The following is a 13113-nucleotide window of genomic DNA, read 5'->3' as shown; positions in this document are numbered from 1 at the left end:
ATATATACAGGGTGGGCCATTTATATGGATACAACTTAATAAAATGGGAATGGTTGGTGATATTGACTTCCTGTTTGTTGCACATTAGTATATTTTAGGGGGGAAACTATTCAAGATGGGTTGTGACCATGGTGGCCATTTTGAAGTCGGCCATTTTGAATCCAACTTTTTTTTTTTCAGTAGGAAGAGGGTCATGTGACACAAACTTATTGGGAATTTCACAAGAAAAACAATGATGTGCTTGGTTTTAACCTAACTTTATTCTTTCATGAGTTATTTACAAGTTTCTGAGTACTTATAAAATGTGTTCAATGTGCTGCCCATTGTGTTGAATTGTCAATGCAACCCTCTTCTCCCACTCTTCACACACTGATAGCATCACCGCAGGAGAAATGCTAGCACAGGCTTCCAGTATCCGTAGTTTCAGGTGCTGCACATCTTGTTTCTTCACAGCATAGACAATTGCCTTCAGATGACCCCAAATATAAAAGTCTAAGGGGGTCAGATCGGGAGACCTTGGGGGCCATTCAACTGGTATTCATATAAATGGCCCACCCTGTAGTTTTGGAATGCATAAACAGTATTTAAAGGGGTACTCTGCCCCTAGACATCTTATCCCCTATCCAAAGATGTATGATCGTGGGGGGCCTTCACTGAGCCCCTCCGCGGTCCCCCTGCAGCACCAGGCATTCATTTAGAACGCCAGCTTCTGTACCGGAGACTCGTGACTTCACGCCCCCCCCCCCCCATAGACTTGCATTGAAAAAGAGGGTGCTCTGTGCACCTGATGACTGCGGTGTCACAGCAGAGATCACGGGGGGTCACAGTGGCGGGTACTCCCGCAATCAGACATTTCTAGGGGTAGAGTACCCCTTTAAAGCAAGGTTCATATAGCACCATATCAGCACATTACTGGTACATGTCAGAAACTTTAAATAAAAGGATGGTGACATAAAGTGTACTGGCAAGGGCTCATTTTACTTTAATGGTCCAAATGTAGTCAACTAGCGACTATATTTAGGCCATTTGCCTCCAAAAATATGTGTTTTTAGTAAGACTCAAAAGAGCAGTAGACCATGATTGGGTCTTGCTAAATAAATGAATGTGTGCAAGAAATTATCTGGATATAGTCACTAGTTGATTATGTTGGGGCCATAAAATTGAAAGGGGCTCTTGCCAGTACACTGTAGTATATGTTGGAATCCTTTTCTTTACAGGTTTTTGATGTATACCATTAATGTACTGGTATATTACAAAGCAATTCCACCCTAAAGGATGTGGTGTAGCAAGGGTATTGCAGCTTTCCCCATTCACGTGGACTCTTATCGATCATACATTGATATCCTATCAATATGGCATGAATACCCATACACATGGGTATACATTGATATCCTATCAATATGGCATAAATACCCATACACATTCTTAAAGGCCTTCTTCACACGACTTCAGTTTTTTTTCTGCTTAATTTTTTTTAAGTCTTTGTTTTATTACCTGAAATTTTTTTAAGTGTATTATCTATTACAAATATTACACTTTTACATGATTTCTCTTTACATAACATAATTTGCAAAGTGAAAAAATACCACAAAATGAGTGGCATTTTCTAGAAATAATACCTGTGTGTGACATTAGCCAAATATCGAAAGACTTGATTATACGATATGTTTATAGCATCTAAGGTATATTAGTATATTTTGCATGTGAAATAATAATAATAATAGCTGTTTTCTCCTGCTCATATTATTGTATGGTCTGTTATTTTGTTTATTTGTTTGTTTTATACATACATATAAAATACACATACATATAAAATTGCCTTATATAACAAAACTATATGAGCAGTTGAGTCTTGATTTATAATGTTTTTATCATGATTTTTAAATAATGATTTTTGTGTGTATTTATCTTTGTTTTGTATTGGTGTGTTCTTGATGGAATTGTGTGTTGGTGGGTGTTGGTGGCGTAGCCTGATTACAGGTGTGTGCCACCTGATCCTCCCACACATAAAGAGATCCATATGGGTATTTTTCTTTGTATGACTAAGACTTCTTAGTGCAAGCTGAAACGCGTCACCTTTACCATGTTCCTGTATGTCTATCCTGGCTTATCAATAAAGAATCGTTCCTGAGTCAAGCGCTGGACATTACCTTTCTTTCTGAAATAATTAAATGGTTTGTGGATCAATTGAGTTCATTTGGTAAGGTAAATATTGCATAGAACAATATGGACACATTTTTAAATAGAACCCAAAATGTATGTATCAACTTAACAAAAGAGTTCTTAAGATAATCCCATATTTTTTTTTGTGTGCACAGCAGTGTCGTTCTGGTTCATGCATGTCTACTTAGTATGAAGAAGGAATTTTTACTACGAAATATTGTTAATATTGTGTAGGTCCTGCCAGTGCCACCAAAGCAGCTCAAATCCATCAAAGCATGGACTTCACCTCTAAAAACCTCTGAAGGTTTCCTTTGGTTATGTGGCAGCAAGACATTAGCAGCAGATACCTTTAGTCCTATAAGTGGGGCTTCTTTGTATCGGATTTGCTTTTCCTATCCCTTTCATGCACTTGTATCTTTCAGTGCAGGAAGGAAATAAGAAGCTCAATACAGGTAGGTCAGCACCGGTGCCTGAAGCGGTGGTTAATCACTGGACACCAGGAAGGAAATATTAGCCCTCTACTTTACCGTCATTAACCATTGCTAACCCTAGAACACCAGTGATGCAAACAGGTAACCCTTAACTGCCTTATATTACTAGTTATGCATGCAATAGCTGCTTAACTTCCCTATACCCCCAGAAATAATTAACCCCTTCCTTACACTAGACTATGAGGTATGCTAAAAATAATCCCCTTTTTTTTCCTAGAACCAACAGGGATCCTGGCAGTAACCCCTTTTCCTAACTTCACAGATTTTACTATAAACCCATTAAGTCCCCTAGTTAATTATAGCTAACTACTTTTTACTAAAATGCAACAATATTGTATTGCTACAGTAGCACACACAATGTTCTTATACTTTACCTGGACCTGAAAAGGATCCTAAGAGTGAGGAGGGTAGGTTTTTGAGTCTGGTTTAGGATGTATACTAGGATGTACTAGGGTGTTGCCTGCATTCATTTAGAATGTAGTCAGAGTGTTGCTTTCATTTAGGTTTCTGATCTCAGATATATAAATTTATTTAGGAATCTGATCTGCAGTCAACATAAATTTAGGAGTCTGCAGGAGTTTTATTTAATTTAAGGATCTGGTTTGAGGTTGGAATTATGTTGCTATAGAGGGTTAGGATTAGAGTTGAACAAACTTTTGCAAAAGTTCGGGTTGCCAATCTCGACAAACTTCGAAAATTGTGAGTTCGGTTTCGGACGGTTCAACGCGAACTGGCAATTAAATAAGCCGTTAAACATGTTTAAAACACTGCCTAACAGCTCTAAACCCCTGTCTAACACTGTTAAGAGTGTGTTCTGGCTAGCTAGCAGATACATATTACTTATCAGCACGCTTTTTGACTGACTGAGATTACTGCACAATGGCCCTCATTTACTATTGCAAACCCGACATGTTTCTGTCTGCGCCAGAATTTGCGCCAGAATTGAAAAAAACCCTGACTGACCCTCCATTTTGCTACAAAAACCCGGAAATGAGGCGTGGCAACCAAAAAGGGGCGTGTTTCCGATATTTTCACAAAAACCCAACATATTTACTAAGGTTTCCACAGAAAAAAGTGGTGTATTTCAGCTGAGGAAAACCCTACAGATCAGAGCATGTGTAAAAAAAGCAAAATGTAGGGAAAGTGGAAAATGTAGGAAAACATTAGTAAATACCGTGGAAAATAAATTGTAGGGATTTAAAACCGACAAGGAAACCTACACTCCACTCTTAGTAAATAAGGGCCAATGTGTACTGACGGTGTTTGTGGAACTATATAATAAACAGAACTACAGGCTAGATACAGATCACGGCACTAGCTACTGTAGCTGGTTAAAGAACACTATTCAATTCAGGTATTTGCAGGTATGAGCCTTGTAAGAGGCTTTGGATTTGTGGTACCAAAAGATGAGTCCTTCAGAGGCTGTGAGAAGACTGTCCTAATCTGCTGTATAGTAGCCCCTATAGGTTTCTTGGATGGGGATTGACTCCTGTTCACACACCTTTATCTCTCTTTCTTATCTGTCTCTATCTATCTTTCTCTTTCTAATCTAAATATCTATCTTTCTAACCACTAACATATGTCTGGCTCTCCCCACTCCCTGTCTCCTCTCTGCAGAAGTTCTGAATGCTGTGAACGCTGTGGGTGACGTCAGTGCCTTTTATCTATGTCCCTGACTGTGTCCTATTGGCCTTTGTGCTTGATTGACACAGTAAGCAGCAAATCACCTGATAGACCTGGGTTATCATGGGTGATCTCCTGCTTTCCCTATATGATCTCACCCCTGCCACCCTGCTTTTTCCGCCTGCCAAAAAAATATGCTTTCCTTTTGTACTATTTACCGTCTCGCATAAGCTGAGCCTGTAAAAGCTTGAGTGTTCGGCAACCCGGAAAAAACTTAAAAGTTCGGGTCGACTCCTTGTTCTCCGGATTTGGCTCGCTCATCTCTAGTTAGCATGATGTAGCTGTAGAAGAAAGAAGCCAAAGATGTCAGCTGACATATCTGTAAAAAAGTAATAAATACTTTTGTGGCACAAAAGATATACAAAATTCACCATGTAGCTAAGGCCTATTTGACAATTAGAAGTTACAATATCCTTTGTCAGTCAGATGTATATCTTCATACACTGATACTGTCAGCAATGACTGTAAACAGTCAGTGTGTAGAGACATAGTTGTTTGAGACAGAAAATGGGATCATTGTTTTGGTAATTTGTGCCAGGAAGTAGAGGATTTGGGGAATGTGAAATTGAGGTTGAAATGGCATAGAAAGCAAAGAAAAGTACATCAGTTGTTTATGTCATGGGTGATTGTTGAGTTCAAAAATGAACATTAGAGGCTGACAAGGGTGAGCTGTGGTTAAAGTATGCCTATGGTTGTATTGTTCAGACACTCAGTGGCATAGTGCTTATGTCTACCCTCAGCCTTTATGGTCTATGAAAAGTCTTCTGGGCTATGACAATGATCATCTATCTCTCTACCATTAGTAGGTGAGCAATACAGTTTTCAATCCCAAAACAGACTACATCCATGTACAGCCAGGGCTGTCATATGTGTTAGTTCTGTGGCTGACAAGTCATACAAGAAGAATTTCGAGAGGCACTCAACCTGGAGATAAGTATAAAAAAGTTTTCCTTCATTTAGGTTGCACACACATTAAGCAATTATTGGGGCCACAATGACCACAGCAGGAATTAGTTACAGCTGTTTCATGTCCGACAAAGTGTTTATTCAGACCACTGTGGATGACAAGAATAGAGCTATTGCTATTCGTTGCTATTCACTGCACGGCGCGGCGCAATGACGAGTGACATCAGTGCGCCGCGCCGTGCAGTGCATAGCAACGACGCAGGGGACGCACACCGGAGGCCTGAAGCAGCGCGGACCCGACCCCGGTAACAGGTAATTAGACAACCGGGGATGGGGGAGGCAACGGGGCAGCAATGGGTGCCGCTGCCCCTTCTCTCCCCCTGGCTGTCGGCACCGCTGCCCCATTGCCGGCACCGCTTCTCTCCCCCTGGCTATCGGCGCCGGCAATGGGGCGCCGGCACCGATAGTCAGGGGGAGAGAACGGGCAGCGGCACCGATAGCCAGGGGGAGAGAAGGGCCGGCAGCAGGGCTCTAGACCCCAGGACAGGCAGGGAAGAGAAGCCGGCAGCGCTGGCTGTCTCTGCACCTGCAAAGCCGCTGCAGTTCATTGATTTAAAGCGCCCGCTTTAAATCATTGAACTGCAGCGGCTTATCGGCGTATAACACGCAGGTAGACTATAGGCTAAAAATTTTAGCCTAAAAAGGTAATTCGGTCAGGTGTGTTTTTACACACCTTAAGGTGATATTTTACCCATCTTATGTAGCTCCAGATGCTCCTGCTCCTCCTATGTTGAGTCAGTCATTCCGCCATGCCCAAGAGAGAACAGTATGCCCCCACTCATCCTACGGCACAGAAGCTGAATGTGCTCCTGTCCAAGTTGTTGGTGCTGCAGTCCCTCTCTTTTCAAGTGGTGGACACTGCACTTCTCAGAGAAATGATGGCTTGTGCTGAGCTGGGGAGGAGAGTCTCAAGCCATCATTTCTTTGCAATAAAGGCAGTACCAGCCCTGCACAATCTTGTGGAAGAGATGGTGGGTCAGTCTTTGAGCCTGTCGGTGTATACCAAAGTGCATGGCAGTGCCAACGTGTGGAGCTGTAACTACGGTCAGGGACAATACTTGACCATTACGGACCACTGGGTGAATATGGTTCCTGCACAGCCACAACACCAACTTGGACTGGTTACGCCGCTTCTGCCTCCACGCTCTCAGGCCATAGGTCCTGTGACAGTGTGCGACTCTGTCTCCTCATCCTCCACTGTGTCCTCAGCCTCCACTGCACGAACAAGTCCCAGTGCCCCTTCAGCATACCATATGTGCAGGGCATGGCGGTGTCACGCTGTTCTTCACATGGTTTACCTTGGCGAACAGAGTTACACAGGGGGGGAACTGCTTAAAGTAATTCATCAAGAAATCGGATCATGGCTCACAAAAACTGGAAATGGGAGCCATGGTGACCGACAACAGGAAGAACATCTTGTCTGTGCTGCGACAAGGAAACGTGAGACATGCACCCTGCATTGCACACATGTTCAATCTGGTTGTCAAGCAGATCCTGAAGTGTTCCCAAATCTGCAAGACATTATATCAGTGGGAAGGAAACTTTGCATGCACTTCAGCCACTCGTACACCGCAAAGAACACCCTCCTTGAGCTGTAGCGTCAGAACGGCATCCCCCAACATAGTCTGATTTGTAACTTTTCCACACATTGGAATTCCACCTTCCATAAGTCGGACTGACTGTACGAACAGAGAAAAGCCATCATATATTTCTTGATGATCCAAGCGGATAGGGAGACACCCCGGAGTAAATTCAATGTCAACCAGTGGCAGCTCATACGTGACACCTGCCATTTGCTCAGGCCCTTTGAGGAAATCACATTATTAATCAGTCGCCAGGATTACGGGATGAACAGCGTCATTACAATGCTTAATTTCCTACAACACGTGTTGGAAACGATGGCTGGTCAGGGCACTGGAGACGTGGCGCCTACATCTCACGGCCACATGAGCCCTGTGGGGGCTAAACTGGAGGAGGAGGAGGGGGGGGGGCACAGTGGAGCATAGTTTAGGTTTCACGAGATGGGCGGTTTTTCTAGTCATCTGACAGGAGAGAAGGAGCAGGAGATGCCTGAGGAAAGGGAGGGTTATGAGGAATGCAAAAAAGAGGACCTACACACACCGTGGCAGTATTCAGTGGAGATGGAGGCAAGGAGTCCCTCCAAGTCACTTGCACAAATGGCACAATGCATGCTCACTTGCTTGCGTAGTTACTGCCAAATTGTCACCATTCGGTAGCGGCATGACTTCTTGCTCTCCACCTTATTGGACCCTCGCTACTGGCACAAAATGGGGGCCTTTTTATTCCCACTGAGAGGGAGGACAAACTGACCTACTACAGACTGGGTTGCTGGGGAGAGGTGGGGTGGCAGGAGCAGTACCAGGTCCATCAGCAGCAGCCTGGGTCAACAGTCGCTGATGAGTTGCTTTCTTCACCCGCATAGTGAAGCAACTCATCAGCAGCAGGTAGACCTGTAGCAGGACCTGAACCAACAGGTTGTGGCATATCTTTACATGACCATGCCAACACACCTTAACCCCTTAAGCACCAGGCCATTTTACAGCTTAGGACCAGAGCATTTTTTGAACATCTGACCGCTGTCACTTTAAACATTAATAACTCTGGAATGCTTTTAGTTATCATTCTGATTCCGTGATTAATTTTTCGTCACATATTCTACTTTAACATGGTGGTAAATTTTTGTGGTAACTTGCATCCTTTCTTGGTGAAAAATCCCCAAATTTGATGAAAAAATTTAAAATTTTGCATTTTTCTAACTTTGAAGCTCTCTGCTTGTAAGGAAAATAAGTATTCTAAATAAATTATATTTTGATTCACAAATACAAAATGTCTACTTTATGTTTGCATTATAAAGTTGACATGTTTTTACTTTTGGAAGACATCAGAGGGCTTCAAAGTTCAGCAGCAATTTTACAATTTTTCACAAAATTTTCAAAATAAGAATTTTTCATGGACCAGTTTAGGTTTGAAGTGAATTTAAAGGGCTTTCTTATTAGAAATACCCAACAAATGACCCCATTATAAAAACTGCACCCCTCAAAGTATTCAAAATGACATTCAGTAAGTGTGTTAACCCTTTAGGTGTTTAACAGGAATAGCAGCAAAGTGAAGGAGAAAAATTTGCATATATGTAGACCCAGTTTTTGAATTTTTACAAGGGGTAAAAGGAGAAAAATCCTCTCAAAATTGTAATCCAATTTCTCTCGAGTAAGGAAATACCTCATATGTGTATGTCAAGTGTTCTGCGGGCGCAGTAGAGGGCTCAGAAGGGAAGGAGCGACAATGCGATTTTGGAAAGGGAATTTTGCTGAAAGTTTTTTTGGGGGGCATGTCACATTTAGGAAGCCCCTATGGTGCCAGAACAGCAGAAAACCCCCACATGGCATACCATTTTGGAAACTACACCCCTCAAGGCACGTAACAAGGGGTCCAGTGAGCCTTTAAACCCCACAGGTGTTTAACGACTTTTCGTTAAAGTCGGATGTGTAAATGAAAAAACATTTTTTTCACTAAAGTGCAATTTTTCCCCCAAATTTACCATTTTTATAAAGGGTAATGGGAGAAAGTGCCCCCCAAAATTTGTAACCCCATCTCTTCTGAGTATGGAAATACCCATTGTTAGGATGTAAAATGCTCTGCGGGCGAACTACAATGCTCAGAAGAGAAGGAGTCACATTTGGCTTTTGGAAAGCACATTTTGCTGAAATGGTTTTGGGGGGGTATGTCATATTTAGGAAGCCCATATGGTGCCAGAACAGCAAAAATACCCACATGGCATACTATTTTGGAAACTACACCCCCCAAGAAACGTAACAAGGGGTACAGTGAGCCTTAACACCTCAGAGGCATTTCACGACTTTTTGTTAAAGTTGGATGTGTAAATAAAAAAAAATAAAAAAAATTCACTAAAATGCTGGTTTTTCCAAATTTTTTTACAAAGGGTAATAGGAGAAAATTACCCCCAAAATTTGTAACCCCATGTGTGGACGTCAAGTGCTCTGCGGTCGAACTACAATGCTCAGAAGAGGAGGAGCGCCATTGAACTTTGAAGAGTGAATTTGTTTGGAATGGAAGTCAGGGGCCATGTGCATTTCCAAAGCCCCCCCGTGGTGCTAGAACAGTGGACCCCCCCCACACATGTGACCCCATTTTGGAAACTACACCCCTCACAGAATTTAATAAGGGGTGCAGTGAGCATTTACACCCCACTGGCGTTTGACAGATCTTTGGAACAGTGGGCTGAGCAAATGAAAAATAAAATTTTTCATTTTCACAGATCACTGTTCCAAAAATCTGTCAGACCCCTGTAGGGCATAAATGCTTACTGTACCCCTTATTACATTACGTGAAGGGTATAGTTTCCAAAATGGGGTCACATGTTCTGGTACCATGGGGGCTTTGTAAACACATGTGGCCTTCAATTCCGGACAAATTTTCTTTTCAAAATCAAAATGGCGCTCCTACTCTTCTGAGCAATGTAGTTCGCCTGCAGAGCACTTTACATCAATATATGGGGTATGTTCTTACTCAGAAGAAATGGGGCTACAAATTTGGGGGAATTTATTCCTAATTTCCCTCGTGAAAATTAAAAAATTTAGGGTAACACCAGCATTTTAGTGAAAAAATTTTTTTTTTTCAATTTCCCATCCAACTTTAATGAAAATTTGTCAAACACCTGTGGGGTGTTAAGGCTCACTATACCCCTTGTTATGTTCCGTGAATTTCCAAAATGGGATCACATGTGGGTATTTACTTTTTTGCGTTTATGTCAAAATCTCTGTGAAATCAGCCACCCCTGTGCAAATCACCAATTTAGGCCTGAAATGTACATGGTGCGCTCTCACTCCTGAGCCTTGTTGTGCGCCCCCCGAGCATTTTAGGCCCAAATATGGGGTATTTCCATATTCAAGAGAAATTGCGTAACAAATTTTAGGGGTCTTTTTTTCCTTTTACCTCTTGTGAAAATAAAAAGTATGGGGCAACACCAGCATGTTAGTGTAATTATTTTTTTTTTACACTAACAGGCTGGTGTAGACCCCAACTTTTCTTTTTCATAAGGGGTAAAAGGAGAAAAAGTCCCCCAAATTTGTAGTGCAATTTCTCCCCAGTACGGGAATACCCCATATGTGGCCCTAAACTGTTTCCTTGAAATACGACAGGGCTCCAAAGTGAGAGAGCGCCATGTGCATTTGAGGACTAAATTAGGGATTGCATAGGGGTGGACATAGCGGTATTCTACGCCAGTGATTCCCAAACAGGGTGCCTCCAGCTGTTGCTAAACTCCCAGCATGCCTGGACAGTCAGTGGCTGTCCGGAAATGCTGGGAGTTGTTGTTTTGCAACAGCTGGAGGCTCCGTTTTGGAAACACTGCCGTACAATACATTTTTTTTTTTTATTGGGGGGACAGTGTAAGGGGGTGTATATGTAGTGTTTTATCCTTTATTATGTGTTAGTGTAGTGTTTTTAGGGTACGTTCACACTGGCGGCGGTTTACAGTAAGCTTACCGCTAGGAGTTTGCGCTGCGGCGAAAAATTTGCTGCAGCTCATACTTGAAGCTGTAAACCTGCCCGTGTGAATGCACCCTGTACGTTCACATGGGGGGGGGGGGGGCAAACCTCCAGCTGTTTCAAAACTACAACTCCCAGCATGCACTGACAGCAGTGCATGCTGGGAGTTGTACTTTTGCAACAGCTTGAGGCACACTGTTTGGAAAACCTTCAGTTAGGTTCCATTACCTAACTCAGTATTTACCAGCCAGTGTGCCTCCAGCTGTTGCAAAACTACAACTCCAAGCATGTACTGATCGCCGAAGGGCATGCTGGGAGATGTAGTTATGCAACAGCTGGAGGTACGCAACTACAACTCCCAGCATGGCGAGACAGCTGTTTGTTGTTTGGGCATGCTGGGATTTGCAGTTTTGCAACATCTGTAGGGCTACAATTTAGAGATCTCCAAACTGTGGACCTCCAGCTGTTGCAAAACTACAGATCCCAGCATGCCCAGACAGCAAACTGCTGTTTGGGCATGCTGGGAGTTGCAGTTTTGCAACATCTGGAGGGCCACAGTTAGAGATCACTGCCAGTGATCTCCAAACTGGGGCCCTCCAGCTGTTGCAAAACTATAAATCCCTGCATGCCCAAACAGCTGTCTGGGCATGCTGGGAGTTTTAGTTTTGCAACATCTGAAGTGTTACAGTTTAGAGACCAACGTATAGTGGTCTCAAACTGTAACCTCCAGATGTTGCTAGGCAACTTACCGCCTTCCGTCGGATCCAGGGAGCCTGCCGCACAACATCGCCGGACTCCGATCTCCTCCACCGATGGTCGCCCGCAGCCTCACCCGCGGGGTAAGTGGACGTCGGCGCCAGTCCTCTGTCGATTCTCCGTTCTGCCCCCCTATTGTGGGTGGGCAGAACGGGGAAACCGAAATAAAGCCCCCCGCCCCCGATCTGCAATTGGTGGTCGCGTCAAGACCACCAATAGCAGGGATAGGAGGGGTGGCACCTTTGCCACCTCACTCCTATCAGTTCAGGGGGATCATGGGTGTCTTGGACAACCTCGATCCCCGTTATATTCCGGGTCACCATAGACCCGTATGACCCGGAATAGCCGCAAATCGCAAGTGTGAATTCTGTGACCACCCCTGGGCATTTGCGCGGGGTGCCTGCTGATAAATATCAGCAGTCACCCCTGTTCGGTCCCCGCCCGGTGCGCGGCAGGGACCGAAATTCCCACGGATGTATGAATATGTGCCTGGTCCTTAAGACCCAGGTCCTTAAGGGGTTAAAGATCCGCTGGACTTCTGGGCAGCCAAACTTTTTTGTGGCCACAACAAGCAGCGTTTGTCCTGAAAAAACTGTCCTGCCTGGCCAGTCGTGTGCCATCAGAGCGGGTGTTTAGTGCAGCGGGGGCCATAGTAACACCAAGGAGAACTCGTCTGTCTGTGAAAAATGTGGAGAGACTGACCTTTGTGAGGATTAATCAGGCATGGATCAGCCACCAATGCCTGATGAATTAGAGTAGATTGACCATGGTGCCACACCAACACTTCACAAATATGGATAGTGCAAAACATATTTAAGGTGCTGCTCCCAAGTTACAGAAATTCCTCTGCATCCGACCACAAATAAGTATTGAGGATATGCATTAGCTTAAACTTAGCTTTTCTTAGAATAAAATATATGTACCTAATTTTTGGGTAAATCAAACAAAAGGAAAGGTGTGCAAAAAAACCCATTTATGTGATGCAAACACCTTTAAAAAGGTTGAAGGGACCAAAGTATGGTCCATTGTAACCGGTGGGGGTAAAAACTTCCCCTGTAAAGCCCTACTCTCACACTATTATTCCCTTCTTGGCAAGTGTTACTCGCTGTAAAAGGGGCGGCCCCACACAGGAACCTCTCCCTATTTCCCCAATACAAACACTGCCATTTCCCATGGTTTTTAGGTGGAAATAGGGAGAGGTTCCTGTGTGGGGCCCCCTTTTTAGGGTGAGTAACACTTTCCAAGAAGGTAATTAATAGAGCATAAGTAGGGCCTTACAGGATAAGTTTTTACCCCCACCTGCTACAATGGACAATAAGTTGTTCCCTTCCACCTTTTCGAGGAATGTGTTTCTTGTCTTAAAAAGGGTGACCCCACACATTAACCAATCCCTACTTCAACCTAAAAACCCTGGGAAATGGCAGTGTTTGTAGGTGGAAATAGGGAGAGGTTTTTAGAGTGAGTAACACTTGCCAAGAAGGGAATTAAAAATGTGAGAGTAGGGCCATACAGGTGAAGTTTTTAC

This window comes from Hyla sarda, chromosome 2, assembly GCF_029499605.1.
Source record: "Hyla sarda isolate aHylSar1 chromosome 2, aHylSar1.hap1, whole genome shotgun sequence".
NCBI classification, from domain to species: domain Eukaryota; kingdom Metazoa; phylum Chordata; class Amphibia; order Anura; family Hylidae; genus Hyla; species Hyla sarda.
The sequence above is the reverse complement of the archived record's forward strand: the minus strand, read 5'-3'. Positions refer to the sequence as shown.